The sequence below is a fragment of the Macrobrachium rosenbergii genome, chromosome 41, assembly GCF_040412425.1.
Source record: "Macrobrachium rosenbergii isolate ZJJX-2024 chromosome 41, ASM4041242v1, whole genome shotgun sequence".
In the NCBI taxonomy this organism is placed as follows: domain Eukaryota; kingdom Metazoa; phylum Arthropoda; class Malacostraca; order Decapoda; family Palaemonidae; genus Macrobrachium; species Macrobrachium rosenbergii.
The window spans coordinates 62,674,893-62,691,160 of record NC_089781.1 but is presented as its reverse complement, the minus strand read 5'-3'; positions in this window follow the sequence as shown (position 1 = coordinate 62,691,160).

Genomic DNA, 16,268 nt, shown 5'->3' with positions numbered 1-16,268 from the left:
GATTGAAGGCACATAGTTGCGTGACTTTATTTGTATTTTAAATCTTCGCCTGAATTTATATATCTTGGTATGTATATATATATATATATATATATATATATATATATATATATATATATATATATATATATATATATATATATATATATATATATATATATATATATATATATATATGGAGGGGAAAACAGAAATACAGAAAATGAAAGGGAGAGTGTGCTAGAAAAGGTAATTGCAAAGGTAGGTGATGGAAAAATAAAGGGCTTTGTTAGTGGTCATGAAGTTCTTGGAATAAATGTAAATAGAACGAGTGGTATGAAGCTTGGTTCGAGGCTGCTAAAGAAGAATGTTCACAGTTATACATCGGAAAGAGAAAATGTAGTGGGAAAACCCGTTTACTACATTGTGTGGTAGTTCAGAGGAAATCAATTCTTACCACATGTCGAAATGTTTTTCAATATGGAAATGTACTTAAGTTTGAATTTGTATTTTCCATAGGTCCAGATTATGGTATGAAAGTACGAATTTCAGTGCAAGTAACCAGCCATCCCTATAATAGAAAGTTTTAATAGAATGGTTTGCATTGTCTCATATTTTGTAAAATTATTAAACTTCAAAAGTATTTTTCTATCTGCACATTTTCTAACATTGTACACCACACCAATTAGGGTAAATGAATTTCAATATAATGTCCTTAAATGCCATATACCTTTTCAGTAAAAGGATGACCCATCCCTTCTTTTTAGATAAACAAATTTAGCTCTGTTGGCCCTTGACTCTTTTGAGGTTTAATGGAGGGAGTTGGTACGATAAATGGAAGATTTTTACTAAGACTGCTTTCAGAGAGTACAGTAGAAGTGCAAAAGTATTTCTAGATACCATTCAAAGATTATGAAAAGGCATCTGGTAGAGTGAAACGTGACGAGCTGATAAAACGCCAGGATCTTTAGATATAGATGATAAATATATTAGTTTAATAGAAAACATGTGTTTGTATCAAAAGACAGCAATAATGATGGAAGGGTAGCAGCATAAATAGGATGAGGTAACGTGTGTGATAAGAAGGGCAGGTATGGCGTCTCCTACTTTATTTTCTTTGTATAATGACTTTAAAATTCGGGGATAAGGTATGCCTGTGGTTATTGGCCACATTGTTAACACTATAAGGTGTGCAAACAAAAATAGTGATTACTGATTTGGAGGAAAATCTGCAAATGCTGTTTTAGGAATTGATTAGTGGCAATTAAAAAAGTGAATAAATGTCAAAATAACAAGAACAAGTTTGCTATGGCTTAGATATTGCTGATGAAAGAAGTAGGTGAACCAATTTAGCAAGCTACTTAGCTGGAGAGCACTAAATATGCTTTGTGATAACAAAATTGAGTGATATCGGAGAATATAGTTCATTGCATGAAATGATAACTTTACTAAAAAAATTACAATTCATCATTACTGTGCTAAAAGGTATGGGAGAAAAATCACATATGGTCAATTTTGTTGTATGGAAGTGCAACACGGATACTGGAAGCAGGAAGAATGTGGATGTGGAGAATGTATCACGGATGCAGGGAATAACAAGTAAGAGGAATTTAGATATAAAGTGCTTAGTAATGGAAATGTTGAAAACAGTAAAGAAAAGATAGGTCCAATTTTTAGGGAGTCTTCAGAAGGGGAGGAGGGAGGGAAATTGCAGAGTTTATGTCTAGCAGGAATATCAAGCGAAAAAGGGGAGAGAAGGAGGCAGAGGAAAAATATTTTAATTATAATGAAGTAAAAAGATTAAGTGGAGGAGAAAGAGTATCCCCAAAACAGATGCCAGTGACAAGAAATAAAACAAACTAGAAAGGCATGATTACTGATGTGTTATGAACTTTGGGACATTGAATAAATCTGTGGGGAAAGTTTGTGGAATGAACGCCCGTTGAGATACCCCGATATCTTTTACAAAAATTAATAACAAAGTAAAGGCAATAGAAAAGACTTTGTGCGCTACAGTGATATACCTTTTAAAAATTACCGTGACTTAGAAGTAACACGTAGGATTTCGAAGTCAAAATATTTGAGCTGTACCTTTTTTTTTTTTTTTTTTTGTGAAGGAAATGTGAACTTATATATGTTTACCTACATAAAATCTTGCAGCTCCATAGATTTGTATTCTGGAACCTGGTGTCCTAACTACAAGGGTAATTACTAAATTATGAACAGCCTACCATGCGTAAAGCGTATCAGTTTTCGCAATGAAGTCGTAGTAATTGTAAATATGTCTCCTAAAGAAAAATCACCAGAAGGGCTATGCGATGTCGTTGTCATCATCCCCAAGCTTTTAGTGGGAAATTCATAAATTTTTCGTGCCTTTGTAAACATGATATTTCAAAATCATATAAATACCAAGGTGTAGCAAAATGAAGGTAAGAAAAATATGTAGCTGCCAGCTAAAAAGACTGCAATACAATTTTATGGGGCAACGAAATGAACTGGTGCAACCGCAGTGCTGTGTACAGAATACAGAGCGAAGGTACTGAGAAACCAGAGGTTTTGCTGCCGGTGGCTGGAACCAAACAATGTAAATCTTCTCGAGGGTATCACTGCTCTTTTGGTTTCATATTCGTTGCGGGTGCGATACCAGAGAATGACATGAGATAAGATTAGTAACCAATTATGAAATAAAGGAACAATGGAAATTTCAAAATACACTTAAATGTGCATCATACACAAATTTTAGAAAAATACATTTATATAGAGAAAAGGTCACTTTTTTATCATTATAATCTAAAGATAATTAGAGAACGACCATGTTTACCGGTTGATAACGAATACAGATCGTTTTTCTGAAATGAATCTTCAGTATTCCGTATAGACGAATTTATTCATACATCAGTACACTCGTAAAATAATTGACATTTTAGAAGAACAATATGGTTGTTCCCATGAAATACTGAATACCTCCAGGTGCTTGCGTTATCATGCAGATATTTTTCATAAGCTAACTTATCCATTAAGAAATAAGAATATAGAAAAAAAAAACTTCTTGACATTATCTCGTATTCTGAAAATCGCAAGATCTTTCAAAAAGGCACCTCCCGCATCGTAAGTGGAGTCATTGCTTGTGAAACTGTTGTCATTTAATGTTGTTGGCAGACTTTTGAGTAATGTCTTTTACCTCTTTTGTAATCAGTTGCTAAATGTATGTTTGAACAGTCATTATACCTGAATTTCAAGTCCTCTTTTGGACAGATTCATTTTAAAGAATATCACCATAAAGATTGTTTTTAGACAATATGTATATGTGATTTTGTGAAAAAGATATAGTTTATGATTCTCTTACACACTCTGCATATTGGAATGATTTTTTTTTTTTTTTACTACGACCTCTTTCCATAGTATCATCATTGTAATTCACCCCTGCTTTGTTGTAGTTACATTGGCCATAGCAACAAGAGCCTCATGGAATACTGTCAATAAAGAGGGTTCTGGATACTTTGGAACTCTTCACCACATGTCATTTGTAGCATTGAATCTTATCAACACCAATTACTCATCAACTATTAAACATATAACTAATTGTCTTAGCATATCAGTGATTTTTCTCAGTAAATAAAGACTTTTTTTCTTGTGTTCTATTGTGTCTAATTAGTGAATAAAATTAGGTTAGCCATAGCCCGTGCTGATTGTCACTTTTATCCATGTATTACTGCGCTGACTGGCCATTTTATTCAAAAATTACTGTGGTGACTATCCCTTTTATCCAGATATTACGGAAGTGAATGTCCCATTTATCCAAGTATTACTATACTGTCTGTCACTTTCATCCAATTATTACTGCGGCGACTGTCCGTATTATCCAAACATTACTGTGTTCAGTGTCCCCCAGTTGTTGCTGTGGTGACTGTCCCATTTATCCAGACATTTTATCTACGTATTTCTGTACTGACTGTCCCTTTTTTTCCTAGTATTACTGTTGTGACTGTCCACTTTATCAAGATATTACTATGATGACTGTCCCATCCATCCATGTATCACTATGGTGCCGTCCTTTTATTCAGGTGGTATTGTGTGTGTGAGTATATATATATATATATATATATATATATATATATATATATATATATATATATATATATATATATATATATATATATATATATACATATATTGGTATACATTTCTATTTATTACAAGATTAAACGGCAAAAGAATGAAGGTGAGGACAACCGCATATACATATGCTGTTAAAAGCTTGTCGGACTTCCTTGTCGAAACACTGTTTCCATAAAATACTACAATATATATATATATATATATATATATATATATATATATATATATATATATATATATATATATATATATATATATATATATATATATATATATATATATATATATATATATATATATATATATATATATATATATCAACGTGGCAGTGATATGAACAGTAAATAAACATGAAACTTTTTTTTATAAAAACATCTTTACGTCAACTAATTAGTTATTCGTGAGTCCTATCTACAATAATTCGTCTGGGATTACTTAACGGAGCAAGTAGGTAATATTTAATTTTTTTTTAAAGAGCCCTGTTTACCTTCTCATCATGAACAAGCTTTGTATAGAGAAAAAGCGCTCTCTTGATTAAAGATTAGAATAAGTATACTCCTACACTAAGAGAAAATCTCTTTGTAGTATTTTATCGAAACGGTGTTTCGACAAGGAAAGCCGACAAGCTTTTAACAGCATATACGGTTGTCCTCATTCTTCTTGCTTTGCCGTTTAATCTTGTAAAAAGTATAAATTTATACCAAATCAATCAGAAAACACAAATGATGGATTTCCCGTAATTACATAAGGAGAAACGCCAACCAAAACTGTACAGTATGGCAGTGGCAGGATATCTACTAAGGGATTCAGAGCTGATGAAACACGGTTTTTCGGCAATATCTTTTTATCAAAGCATCGGATAAAGGTGAAAATTGGGAAGTGTATATTTTATAACCCTACCTAATTTTTGCAAGTATTATTTAGTACCTAAGTCCAATAGTTCTGGTACTTATCAGAGTAAACGTGTGTTTCCTATGCCAGAGCCATCAAAATCGCAGGTAAGGGTTTTGAACACAATAATGACGTTAACCTATGACGTCATGAGGCTCCACCCACAGTGAAGAGAAGTTTGCATATGGGGAAAACGTCTCCACTGTGGCTCTGCCCATTGCTGATGACATATTCACTAATTAATATTAGTACCCATCCTAGGTTTCAGCGATATCAATGATGGCGAGCATTCTCAATAATTTCATTATTATTATTATTATTATTATTATTATTATTATTATTATTATTATTATTTATTATTATATTATTTTGTGGAGGTTTCATCACAACTTCCACAGCAGTTGTTGGGACTAAGTTGTTAGCTTGGAATTCTTCCATTTTCTTGACATTCGTATTATTTCTACTTTACAAATAATTCAGTGCATGTAATTCATCCACATAATGAACCAGTCTATAGTTCATTTGTTAGTTCTACATCTATTCAGGGCGGGAGTACAAAAAGACCATCCGTTATGTTTTACCTCAGGTTTTGATACTATAGCCTTCTATTTGCAGCAAGTCAGGAGCGGTCACTAGAAGTAGAATTCAAATGAAAAACAATGATACCTCATTTCCCTCAATTATTAGAGGTGTAAAGGTCAACGCCATTGTTGTATTTCAGTTAATGTAACCCATTGCTATTTTTCTTTGTTTTTTTATATCATACAGCACCCTAAACAGCGCTCGTATAGCCTACTCGCTGCAAATAAAAGGTAATGGTAGGAGTCAACATTTTGAGGGCAAGCTATTATTTACCTATTTAATATCAATCAAATGTAACACGATTTATATTGATATGCATGGAAAGGAAAATATATTGGAATCAGTTTGAATGAGGAACATATTGCTATAATCATTGTGTTTTAATAAATATGTTTTAGATATACTAATAAAACGTCTAACACTATACATAATTTATTTACAAAATGTCTTCATCGTCACTGTCGAGGAAAAGGTAGGAATTGTCTAACAACTGTTCCTGCCCATACTTCTTAGGGTGGCGAAGTAACTATTACCCACTGTAGAAATAATTACATATTCACGCTATAGCAAATCTTGCCACGGGTCTTCTAGCTTGTATACAAAGTGGCAAGCTGTAGCACAAGTGCAGTCCTGCAACCACGGGGACAATTCCATATCCTGCTGGCCATTATCGAATTTGCTGAGGCCTAGACTGTATTCTGTAAGCATATCCATTCACCGCCTACTGGTGGATGGGCGGAGCCTCATGACGTCATATTACGTTTACGTGACGAATTGTTTTAGGAGCCTTGTCTGTGATTTTCTCGGTTCCGGCATCGGCGACTTCATTTTACTCTATAAATATCAAAACTATCGAACTTAGGTACTAAGTAATACTTGCAAAAATTAAATAGGGTTATAAAACATACACTTGCCAACTTTCAGCTTTATCCGATGCTTTGGTAAACAGTTGTTGCCGAAAAACCATGTTTCATTGGCTCTGAATCCCTTAGTAGGGTATTGCTGATAAAGAAATATACCCAGACTAGGTAAACCCTAAATTATCTTGGGTCTTCTTTTATCCAGTGTAAAATGCCATTTACGGTGAGACCGAATTCTTAAACAAATGCCCATTTTGAAAACGCTAACACCAATAGATTAGTTGGCTTCGATATTCTGATGGACATTGACAAACAGATAAAAAAATTGTTTCAGTGATAAATGAAAGAATATAAATTGAAAACTTCCACTAATGAAACCAAGTTCTGATTGGCTATTCATTAGAAATTTTCCAGACTTGTAATTGAATCAGGCCTAGGAACCTCCCAGGAGACCGAAATTGTAATGAATAGTGAAAAGTTGTATACTAAGTTTCCAAAGAAAAGATATAATTTATATTTGCAATTCATCGTTACCAAAAAAAAAAAAAATAAAAATAATGCAAATGCCAAATCAAGTAAAGATGTTCATAAAATGAGTTATATGGTAAATAATAAAAATAGATTACCTCTGAATAAAGATGATTTTTATATAAAACTGCCCTGTACTGAGGCAAAGGAAAAAACACACGTAGTCTCTCTCTCTCTCTCTCTCTCTCTCTCTCTCTCTCTCTCTCTCTCTCTCTCTCTCTCTCTCACATAATCACTATAAACTTGTGTTCATCAGGGACGTTAGCCTACTGTGAAATAGCTAGCACGTTTGTAACCAGCTATATATGATTCGAAAGGCTGTTTATCATAATTTTCGTTGTGAGATATTATATTACATATTTATTTTGACCGTGTTTTAATTACGGATAATTTTAGATCTTCCTATGATTCGCTATCTTCATATACACATTTGTACTTTTAAATTAGTTTTTAGTGCCCTGCAAAAGAAAACTACTGTGCCGGCTTTGTCTGTCCGTCCGTCCTCAGATCTTAAAAAGTACTGAGGTTAGACGGCTGCAAATTTGTATGTTGATCATCCACCCTCCAGTTACCTAACATACCAAATTGCAGCCCACTAGCCTCAGTAGTTTTTATTTTATTTAAAGTAAAATTTAGCCATAATCGTGCATCTGGCAACGATATGGGACAGACCACAACCTGGCCGTGGTTAAAGGTTCATGGGCCGCGACTCATACATCATTACACTAAGACCACCGAAAGATAGATGTATTTTCAGTGCCCTTGATCATACCCTGTACAGAAAACTTGATTGCGCTGAAGAAATTTCGGCACATTTTTTACCTGTTATTTTGTCATTTTTAACATACCATGGTAAAGTAAACCTATTTCTCTTTAAAATGACAATATAAACTCTTTTATTCATTGAACACTACGCTTACAAGGACTGAAAAAAAAAAGAATTAATGCTAAAAGCTTTTCGGCCTACTGCTAAGATTCTTGGTCGACAAAATCATAGTTTTTTTTTATCGTTCTATTTCCTTTAACTTTAATCCCTAACAAATGGAACATGGAGCAGTATTATAAATTCCACACAAAGACATTTTAAATTAGTAGTTGTGTCACGAAAAAATATATCTTTAGTATTCGTTTTAGTGAATATTTTTAACAGAGAACTATTGGAATTACTATTATCAGTTAACTTCCACTCATCAATCAAATATTTTTAAACAGACACCAAAATAAAATAAAAAAAATTATAAACAAAACGGAAAACAAAATACCGCTAAGCGGAACACTCAGTCAGAAAGTGAGCGAACCTACGACGGGCGTACTTTGACATGATTGAGGGAGGAATCTGAGTGGCCAGAAATATGGTTGCAATGTAAGAAGACAACAATTTTCAACTCAACCAATAATTCATATATCAAAATGTCCTACTATCCAGCTGTAGATCAGCATTTAAAAATAACCAATTGATGAAAATATTTATATATATTTGCTAAGATGCAATGACTATAGTTATCTCTATAGTTTATAGAGATAACTAACGTAATTTTAGGAATCACTTTTTTCAAACATAGACCTATTTACCGAAGTTACTTAAAATCATCACAGCAGCATCTACACAAGTTAGTTTCTCTTCTTCTGAAATCTAAATGTGTATCGTGTGCATGAGAACTGCGAGGTCTGTATTATGTAACAAGCCAGAGTTTTTGTAATGTAATAATGTAACCAACAATGCAGTAAAATTCGTGAAATGTTATCAGAAAGGTTGCTTGGCTGGCTGGTTGGTGTAGATTAAATCGGCCTTGTGGTGCCATAATTACAGTAAGGAGTTGCAAGGTTTACAAGTTTGCTGTGGCTCTCTGGTCTCCACCCCGCTAACAAGGAAGAAGGGTGGCTTGATCGTTGCAACAAAATGTGGTTGAACTGTATTCATCTTTTGATGGCACAGCACTGAAACTAAGTATATCATTACACAATGCAGTAGCCAAGTAACTATATATCGATATCAAATGCTAGATTAGAAACTTCTGGAAGTATATCCTTTATAAGTTTGGTTTCGGTATTCGTGATTTCGAAGTCTGGGAAAATAGCATTTAATATTAGAAATTATTTTTTTACCTTTGTATTACAATGATAATAACGATGACAGACGAATAGAAAGAGTTTTCTACGTGTTATACATTCTATTGCGCTCATGTCAGCATCAATTTTGTCTATTACTGAAAACAAAGCAATTACGAGCTAAAAACTATTCTTTCGTAAACTGTTCCTAAAACATGCTTCACGATGCATTTTTATTCAGTTTTATTTTATGGATTTGATTACGAATTCAGTCTATTCTCTTGTGCCTCATGCCGAATTCATTAGGGAAGATTGCCTTAGTGCGAGACGTAACTCAGATCCAATCAACGATGACTGGAAAGAACAATGCCTGCGAGGGATAACGTGGATCAAATGGATCTCTAAAGAGCACTTCAGAAGGTGCAAACATTGGGAAAGAGAGAGAGAGAGAGAGAGAGAGAGAGAGAGAGAGAGAGAGAGAGAGAGAGAGAGAGAGAGTATTCATTATTATAAGGATATCGTAAAAGTTACATTTGTTTACATTATTGTTAATTTATAAACAACGCTGAAAAATCGTTTGAGATAAAAAATCATGATAATTATATAGATAGGGGGAATATTTTTGAACAATTTTGCTTCTTCAAACTTATGATTTTAAGAACAGTTTACAAAAGGAAATGTTTTTTATGCTCGTAATTGTTTTGCTTTCAGTAATAAGCATCATCGATATTAACATAATAGAATGCACTACAGTCACAGAAACTTCATTTTCATCGTCATCCATTATCATCATTATTATGCAAATAATAATAATCGTCCTATGTTGATCAAAGGATGAATATAGTTCAACCAGATTTTGTTACAACGATCAATCCACCCTTCATCTTTGTTAGCGGGACGGAGACCAGAGATCCACAAAGGGCTAATAAACCTTGCAATTCTTCACTATAATTATGGTGCCACAAAGCCGATTTAATATACACCAACCAGCCAACCAAGCAACCCTTTTGATGACAGTTAAAAAAGTCGGTTGGTATTTGTTGCTCACAATATTACAATACAAAAACTCTGCAATCTTTCATAATCGTAGTTCTTATGCCTCATAATATACAATTAGAGTTCAACAGAAAAGATACTAAATTGAGAAGCTGCTACATCGGCAGTTATCATGCATTTAACTATACTGTGAGTTCAAGCGAAGTTTAAAAATATTTTCTTTTTCATAAGTGAATTATTAATTTATACTATATACATAATATCTTTTCTATTTATTTCAAGTAAAACTAACTTGGATTACCTGAATATATTTGTCCACAGGTAAAAAGGCTATTCTATTACAACTGCTACTTAATTCGAGATTAGGTAATTGCTAATAGAATTTGTTGTGCAATCTTTTTCTTAACTCTTTTCTACTAAGATATGTATCATTAACTATCTTTCATTACTGTAAATAATATCTCATTTTACAATAAACCATAAACAGAAACAGTTTAAGAACGATAAAAGTGTACCCTTTAATTTTTACCAAAGTAATGATACTGGATTTTAATGAACATATATATCCTAACTTTAATGACCAATGATTTCGATAATCAGTCATTAATCTTGTGTAAGCAAATCGGGTATTTTTTTGAGAATTTCTAAATTATTACATTGCATATGTAAGTTTTAGTTGTTGATTTGTATTCTGCCGTTTATCTATGTCTTATGTAAAACACCTTTTGGCAAAAATAAAGTTGAAAACGGAAACATTATGAAAGGAACAATAAGTTTATACAAAACTATATCAAAGCTCAAGCGGAAGGGACACGACTAATAAAAAGATGTGCAACAGTTATGTCATTAGATGATTAAAAGAAAGATCTAACATCATCCCTGAATGTTCTCGTCAAAAGCACCATACTTCTGATATCAACATAGCAAAAAAAAAATAACTTAAAACTTTGTGAATATCATGCAGCCTATAGAATGAAGGTTGGGGTTAAGGTACAATGTATAACTATAATTTACTAGTTTCAGTCTTGTTGGAGGTGTAGGTGTAGGTATTAACGCTTCATTTATGACAGATGTAAAGGACTAAATCATGATTATCTCATCAGTACTTAAACCAGCATGGGCATGTTGTCTGAAGCTGATTGTAAAAGAATGTAGCAGAGATACATGACATCTAGAATCTGGGTATTTAGACTCCTAAATCTATTTTTGAGTATTGCTAAACATGTGAAGTAAAAGAGACCATGGTCATGCTATATTCATATCAAACTTTTGATAATTGATCAGTGTTCTTTAGTAGCTGATTTACTAAGATGTTTGCATTATAAATAATGATTAGCCAGGGTGATGTATTCAATAATCCATTTTATTTCATACGGTAAGAAATTTGTATATATGAAGCGGGATTATTCAACTGATTTATTTACATTTCAACAGTCTCTCATCCAGCCCTTTCCAGATATCATTTCTCAACCTTTACTGTTGTTATCGTTTCAAAGGGGTTACTGTGCTCACTCTGATATTTACATTTCTATTTACATTTCTTGAGTATTAAAGTATAAGAATATTTCTAATTTCCATTACTTTGCACATTTACTATTGTTCACTTTTTCCACAACTTTGCCTCTTACATCTTGACATGAAGCTTTGCCTTCTCCTCATCTATTTACCAAAGCTCACTTCGTAGGAGACTTCAATATACATCAAACAGTGAAGTGTTGTTCCACCCATGCTGATTTAGGAAAAATGATACCATTAGATTTTCTGTAACAAACAGTGAAATACATCCTTCACCAAAGGTCTCATGTTGTAGACCATTGTGGTAAAACCTCTAACATTTTCAAACTTGCTTTTACTTCTGTTCATTTACTGTACACTAATACTCTATACTTTAATTTTCACTTAGGCAATCTAATTATAGACTTTTATTTTGTTACTTTAGCCTTCATAAACCCCACGGTAATTCTCTACATGACACTTGTAACACAATGCCAGTTTTTCGCTGTCAGATGTTCGATCCTTAATCCTTGCTATTCTACTAAAAGAACGTTTCTTTGGTATTCAAGATTTTACGTGTTGGCACATGACATCTGAGAGGTTTTAACTTCTGTAATTTATACTTAAATATGATATCTTCTTTGGTGGAAAGTGCTCTGTTTCTAATCATGCTTTGACCACTTTTACTGCTGAAAGCCCCGGCTGAGAGCGAAAGTGTATGAGTTATTCATATTCATCCCCTCTGCTGCTAGTCATACTTTCATATAAACTAGAGTTCACTGTACTTTTTACAAAAGATTCTTCACCTTTTTTGCTATCTTTTTTACTTGATTGTAAAATCTCATACTGGTCCTTCCTCTTGTTCAACCCTTGCTAACGAAAGGTGATAAATATATAAAACGTTATGTACGATTACTGACTTACATGCGGCATTTTCTGGTATTTTCATTAGATGTTCCTCAAAAATAAGATGCGAGTCAAAAGGTACACCAAGTATAGTTGAGTGGGAGGATGGGATGGAAAGATCTAATCAATAGCGTTTTCATTTTACCGGAGTTCAGTCTTATAGCCACGGCTACATCATTCACTAATCCATTCAATGTCCTATGAAGTGGTGACTTTACTACACCCACAAGTGTTGCATCACTGGCATACTGAACAATCTTGTTTTTCAGGCCAATACCACATCACTTGTATGAACTAAAAATAACAGCGGGCCGAGAACACTACCCCTTGGGAACGCCAGACACAGCAGGTCTCGGTTCACTAACGATCCCATAAACAGGAACTTGCTGCTAAAACATATCCACCGATTGCAAGATTCTGAAGATTATAAATAAGTGTCTTGGGATTTACTATATCGAAAGCAGGACTAAAATCTATTTGAATTACTCTACATTCAAAACCATTATCAAAATTCTCTTGCATATGGCACGTCAAATAGTCATATTAACTCTTAACTAACAATCCTTTAGATTCCACATCCTTGTATGGTGGCTTTAAAATCAATTTTTATGAAACTTCGGAGAGCACAGGGATCAAAGAAATCGGCTGTTGTTAGTGCAGTCTGCAGATATGCCACTATTTGGAACTGGCACTGTATTACTAAGCTTGCTTATCTACAAAGGTACTACGTTGACCTATATATTTATAGAATCTACTAATCTTGGGAGACAACGCACTAGAAACCTTAAAAAAAACAAAGGGTAGAAACCATCTGGATCTTTTCCAACCAAGCTATCAAGATTATCAGAATATTAACATCCCCATAGTGAAATGCAAATTTTTGTACGAAAAGGTTCAGGATGACAAGTCAGGGAGAGGGACATACCGAGCTGATTGCTTAGCTTCACAAGCTCGATGAAGCAGTTCAGCCTTTTCCCTAGGGCGAGTAACCAGTCATCTGTCATCATCTGTTAGTAGTGGTGGAATGGAAGGAAGACTGACCTAAAGATAAATGATGCCAATTTGGTCCAACACAGATGAGGCTAAGTAATTCCTTCAAATTTCCTCTTTCAGGAATTATTGCAATTTCTCTCAGCTATACGGTAAAATTATACCGGATTACACAGCATTAGAGAAATTCAGTTCTTACAAGCAAAACTTACCTATTTTTTCCCATTTCCCGAAAAAAATTCTCAAATCGTGTTGACGAAAATTTAATAGGACCTCTTACCTATCTTAGAGTAATAATGTGAATCAATTTGTTTAATATATACTGTTTTGATAACTTTTGGATTAATTTTTGTGGTGCAGATTGGTACATATTGCTTTCAGCTTAGGGTCCGGTTAGATTTCCAGTTATATATGTAAGAATGTTAAGGATACTGTGAAAATGCAGGACATCGTACCAAAACGTAGGTAATAAAGTCATGATGATCACACACTGGCAAAAAAGGCTCTGTAGAAGGAAAACTGTATAATTCTCTCATGGGGAGAAGTTTCCTTTGTGAGTGAAGGTTCCTCCCCAGATTTGTATTTACCACTGACTATATTATTACATATCATTTCAGTAATCAATATATAGGTCATGTACTTCATTTTATTTTATGAAATAAAATTTCAGTTTAAAATTTATTGTGTCATATAAGGCAAGACGCGTTACATAGTGTTTAGATGAACCTAATTGGCATTTGTGCAGTTTACTTCCATGATGAATATCAAACGTAAACCCAGAGATAGCTACGACACTCTACACACCACACGAGATAGCCATGGCCCCACTGTAATGCTGTAATCATTAACTTGAAAAAGAAAGAACTGAGATTTCAAAACTTGTTCTTTTGAGGTTCTATTCTGTAATGAACAACTAACAAAAAGTAAATATTTGTTTATTGAAAAGAAAATATTATTTTTTTAAAGACTGACAAAATAAATAACCTCACGATTTGGACATGAAGAGATTTAATATCGGAATTCAATGTAAGTACACATTCTATTTGTACCGTCAATCCTTAACCTGAAAAAATACAGTAAAGCCAGACATTTCTCGTTTTATTGCATAAAGGTTATCCAAAACATATTCTCTCGAAAGAGAAGTGGATGGAGTGGAACTGCCTTCAACTCCAAAGAAAGGTAATTAGCGCTTCCTGTTACTCCTTTGAATTGAATCTTATTACTCAAGAGAAACGTGCTCAGGATTTAATCATTTAAAAGATACAAGTGGCTGAGAAGAGACTAGCAAATAAGACATCTAGGAATAAGGTAAGAAAGTGCGTGTAACACACACACACACACACACACACACACACATATATATATATATATATATATATATATATATATATATATATATATATATATATATATATATATATATATATATATATAACTACACACCAACCCATATATATAGGCTAACCAACTGCCTGGAAAAAACTGAATGTCTTTCAAAAACTATCTCTCCCTCTCTCTCTTTCTCCTGCCTTCTCCTACCTAACACCCCCTCTTCTCTCTCTTCTTCTTCTCTCACTCTCTTTCTCACTCTCTCCCAACACACCCATTCACTATTATAGAATTCAACAACTTAAGGCAGTGTATTCACGATCATGTCTACCTGTCATTTCTTCTGTCAGTTCATCGAAACTGCCGTTAAGACTTATGTGTAGACAACAGTTTGTTGGGGGGAGACAGTCCACTCACCAGAATGGATGAACTGATGTTATTACCTAAATATCTTCTAACCAACTGACAGGTAATTGCACATGTGGACAGGTTAGCACCAATTTCGTGACAGTTTGCCACTGTATTTCACCTGGGAACCGTCTCAGATGATCTGATCAGAACATGCATAAATTATGTATACTGTAGGTGTTATTCATTCCACTGGTAGACCCTTCAATACTATTTGTAGGCCGTTATAAGTCCAAACCATACAATAAAAATCTAAAACAAATTTTTCCATGTGATACAGACAATTTGTTATAGGTCTAGTCCAATGATGTCTTTTTATGATATGTGTTACTATAATGAAAGCGAATTTCACTTTCCAAGTCATAAAAAAACTGAACCAACCCCTCAGTTCTAATTTCAGCTCATTCATTAATATTGTCTGAGAATAGACATCTTTTTTTTATTAAGAAATATTTAGTCTATATACTCTGTTACACCTTTTTACTTCTTTCGTATTATTAAATGAATTGCTGCAAGAGTTAGCCTTCCACCACATCATCATATTAAGAAAAAAAGTGGCATAACACTTTCCTACATGGTTTATATTGGTTTTAGGGACGTTTTTAACATAACATAATAAATTACAACTCATTATCTTTACAATGACATCAAATTCCTTAACACAGAATTGCGTATAAAGTTACATGTATGGCATCTATAAACTTGGTCAATTCATACAATAACGTAATCATGAATCAAACAAAATCTTTCCCTTCTTGGAGGAATGTTAGGCAATCGGTTATTTATTGTTTTGGATAAATATGCGTCGATAAAAGATAGAAACTGATAATATCATTCTAATATATAACCATGAACAATAATTTTATTTTCCTAAATGATGGGAATACTATTCCCTACTGTGTATGATTACATCAGCAAAAGTTATGAATTGACATGTTGTGTAAGCCTGCTCTTCCTACTCGATGTTGGTGTAGGATCATGTGTAGGATCATTTTAACCCTGTACGCAAAACGAGAATGTGTTCATTTACTTATTATATGAAATAATGTCTTCAACCATTTGTATGAACATTCGGGGCAAATGACTTGTGATTATAGCTTTTCGCAAGATGAAGTGGTTGTCAGATGTCGCATATGT